We start from the raw sequence: 4,019 nt of genomic DNA on the forward strand, positions 1-4,019 counted from the left end.
CTCTCTGGTCGGCGTGGCAATTTCCACTGGGGGCAAACACACACACGCACGGCTGCGTTATAGCAATCACAGGTGCTAAAGTTGTTGCAGCTACCTTCAAATACCGTTTACATTCATCGCCGTTGCAAAATCACGTTAGGTACCTATCGCTAGGTTTTACAGCAGCACAGAAATACTCACGGCGCCGTTATTGCCAATGCGTGCGGCCTTCCATCCCCCGTAATTTCCGCTCGGGTCGCTCCGATAGAGCTGAAAGCCGTAACGCTTATCCCAGCCAATGGACAGCAGCGAGACGCCAAAGGCACGTTTTCCCCTTTAACCAAGAAAAGAGGACCGTCAAGCACATCGGCCGCCCAAAGGCAGTATCGCTACAGTCACTCGAGCTCCCCGAACGTAGCTGAAGCACCTTTCTTGTGAAGCTGAGCATTCGTAAGTGGCTCTGTTCTGGCCACCACAGACCAAGGCCCACCAAAACGTCCACTTGCTTCCGGGAGATGGGCACAGCCAGGAGACGGAGTTAAGACCCGGAGGACCGCTACTCCGCGCTGAGTTTAATTATTAGGTAAGAAAAGCAATCGGTTTCCAGATTTAAAAAGGCTATTTCTGCCTCTCGATGGTCTATTAATAAAACATATGATAATACATATCGCGGAAACCACGAAGCGCAAATGTACAAAAAGTTCTTCACTTACTTTTCAATTTCTTTTTACCATCTCATAAAAAAAATTATTACCTAGAAAATGTCTCCCCTTTCTGGAATAAATATGCCCCAGATTTCCTACCTCCAAACTGCGTGTACGCTTGTTTGATATCACAGAGCGCTGTCACCAACTGCTCACGAGGAATTGGCTCCCGATACTGTAATAAATAAATACCTAGGATGAAAACACTGGCATAGTCATCATTTTTTCCTAAGACACAAAAATCTAAGCAAAACATATTCTGGACATAAACCTGCGCCATGGGGGGACATTGACAGTCACCTGTCACTTGAAAGGGGAGCAGGGGAATGTCAACATCCTAACAATCTTAATGACCATAGCATTTTATAAGTTCGGGTTAGAAAAAAGAAGCAATTTTCAATTACTAAATCTGCGATGACTCTCATCTTGGCAAAAACGAGTTCTCCTTAGAGATGTCAAGCAAACTGACTTATCTGATCGTCAGTCACACTCTCTCTGACCATACCTTTGGGCAATGAGCCTCAGTTCGTTGGTCGGAACGTTAGCGTCAGAAGTTACGCCGGCCACGGTGCAAGCCATGCCCCTGGAGGAAGGAAAAAAAAAAAAAATGTATTCATGTGTCTGTAAGCAGAGCAGGTGTCTGAGAGGGCCTTTAAGAAGTATTTGCAAAGCCCCGAGTTCCATGATAAGTTTACCATGCTCGCGTCAATGCTCTGGTTTTCTTCTGAACAGACAGAAACTACAGAAGGTTTATCTTTGCGGGACAAACCTGACGTCGTTTATGACATGAAAGATGCACAGCGCCCCCTCCAGTTCTTCGATAGGCGTATTCAGCGCCACGACGCCGAACAGGGCGAGAGAAGGAGCACTAGGAAGCTAAAGCAAGTCCCGAGAGGGTCCAGAAGCAAGACAGAGGTTTTGCCAGAGGGGAAGAAAAACTACCCCCACTCCTGGGTCATCGGTATTCTCACCTCCAAAGGCCTGGCTGGCCGGGGCGGAGGGAGGGGGCTCAGGGGCTAGGCTCCCAGGAAAGGCGCCTTTCCTTTCTTTGCTGCCGCTCCCCGAGGGCTGCGCTGGCTCCCCTAGAGCTGGCACCCTCTGTCACCTGCTGTCACTACACCTCCGCAAGCCTGCCGGCTGCCGAGCGGCCCGTGGCCTGGCGGTGACTCTGGAGGGATGACGCTTCCTTGGACACGCATCCAAAGGCCCTAGAACCGGCACCCGCCTCGTCCCCCACTGAGGGGGGAAGTCTCTGACGGGCAAACCCAGTGCCCCGCCGGCTAGGAGTCCCGCACGCCCAACGACGCGAAACTGACGGGGCCCATCTAAACTGTTCCCAGACCTCCAGGGGTAAGATTCGGGACACTTCCACACAATTCCCGAGTAGCCGTTCTGAACACTCGGGGAGCCTGCCACGTGTCAGACCCTGCGCCAGTGTATTTCACTCGTGTTACTCTAGTTCATTAAACGGCCACCACCACTCGAGGCGGCACCGAAGCCCAGAGAAGGAAAGCAACGGGTGCGAGGTCACACAGACTTAACCCAGATCTGCACACCTACCACGCCTGTACTCCGAACGGTATAGAATAGTTTCTCCGCCTAGGGCTTGGCCCTGCACGTCAAAAGCATAACGCATCGTCCTAAGCCTCAAGGAAGTTTCAAATAAGAATCAAAAGTGTCCACCAGTAAAGGCACAATAACAAGCGTTCGCTTCAAGTTTACTACGGCACACGGGCCAGCCCTCCCGAAATACGTGCGATCCTACGTATGTGAGCGCGTGAGATATTGAAACCCTCTCCCCCCTGTGAGCTCACTTACTCATCATCGAGCTTATAAATTTTTTCAGGGACAACAACTTCATCAAGCAGCTCGTGGATGTTGCGTCGCTCTGCTGCAAGCCAAACACCGTCGTTCGCTAAAGTTCCCGGACAGGTGCCCGCACGTCCGATGGCCTCCATGGCGTATTCAACCTGGTACAAGCGACCTGCAAAACACAAGCGGTGAGAAACCGAGACTCCCTTCTGGGTGCTTGCACCACTGGGCCAAGAGAGTCAGCGGGAACCCTGACAGGCTCTACCCTCGAGTCCCTCTCTCGTTCTCTCGTGCTGCGCGTGATCGACCTGGTGACCATAATGACATCAAAACACAAGAGAGCATGAACTATACAAAAAGTGTCTTGACTTCCGCCCCACCCCCACCCCCCCAAAAGTCAAGCACTTAAAAATACTTTTGAGACAGATTCTACAACTCCTATTTTGCCTCCTGGAGAAAATATAGTGGTCCTGGAGTCATAGCTTCGAGACCGCAAAGGAAAATATATACCCATGACTCCCGTCCACTGAAAGTAACTCCTGCGTAAAGCACATCCTGGCACCCAGAGTCCAGTGTGTAGCAGGGAACCGATCATTTCTTCCCACTCCCATTTTCTCACGCAGGTCTGTAAGCTGAGTACCAGACCCTCTGTCAGGCGATAGCTTATGGACGTGTGCGGAACTTACCGTGTGTTCTGAACTTTACGGCTCCTGTCAAAAGAAAGTAAGGTAAGATCCTTACTAAAACGAAAGTTACAACTGAAAAAGCATTTCCACGGCTTAAAACCGTTCCGTCCACCCCCTTCTTTGGCCGAGGTGAGGGACGCAAACACGATTTGACACAGGTGGAGACCGAGGCACCGGGGCTGGAGAGGAAAATCGAAAAAGCCCTTTTTTGAAAAAAAAAGAAAAAAAACCAACGCAGAAAAGGAGCCCAAATGAGACGCGGTAGAGGCAGAAAGAGGGATGAGACCCTGCAGGTCCAAGAGGAAGAACTGGGGAAGGAGAAAGAACGGGGCGTCCAGGCGGAGCAGGAAGCTTCAGCAGAAAACACTGAGTCGGACGCCTCACGGGCAAGAGACAAACGGCCGAAGCTCAAAAAAAAGAAAAAGAAAGAATCGCAGCCGCTCGAAAGCTAAGCCAGTATCCCGACCACGGAGTCCAGGAGGACGGACACGTGAAGAGGGGCAGAGGCTTCTCCCGGGAGGGCTGGGGTCCTGCATGCGGAAGGAGGCGGGGGGTTGGGGGTGGGGGCGTGGGGCGACCTCGGCCCCCAGAGCACATTTCCCAAGTAGCGGAACACCAGACGAAGGCCGCAGGACCGGCGCGCCCAGACGAGATTTCTTAAAGGTGGGCCGGGGCCTCGGGGCCTGCCTGGCACTTTGGGAGGCGGTGACCTGCGACCAGGCCGCCGGAGAGTCCTCATTCATCCCGATGCTCCACGCCGGCGCAGCCGGCACCCCCGCGGCGCCCGAAAGGCAGGTACTAACCGGAGAAGAAAAACTGGAATCGGGGGCTACACGAA

The 4,019-nt window shown here is 52.5% G+C and overlaps 1 long non-coding RNA gene across 1 annotated transcript; it reads right to left on the reverse strand.

Moving 5' to 3' along the window:
* Positions 1 to 251: 251 nt before the first annotated feature.
* LOC149990000 (uncharacterized) lies at positions 252 to 1,258 on the reverse strand. Its single transcript, XR_016509008.1, has 3 exons — positions 1,189 to 1,258; positions 783 to 858; positions 252 to 313 (listed from the first exon to the last, which is right to left on the reverse strand). It is a non-coding gene; the product is annotated as an uncharacterized LOC149990000 (long non-coding RNA).
* Positions 1,259 to 4,019: the final 2,761 nt, after the last annotated feature.

This window comes from Furipterus horrens, unplaced genomic scaffold (genome assembly GCF_987537825.1).
Source record: "Furipterus horrens unplaced genomic scaffold, mFurHor1.1.pri manual_scaffold_49, whole genome shotgun sequence".
NCBI classification, from domain to species: domain Eukaryota; kingdom Metazoa; phylum Chordata; class Mammalia; order Chiroptera; family Furipteridae; genus Furipterus; species Furipterus horrens.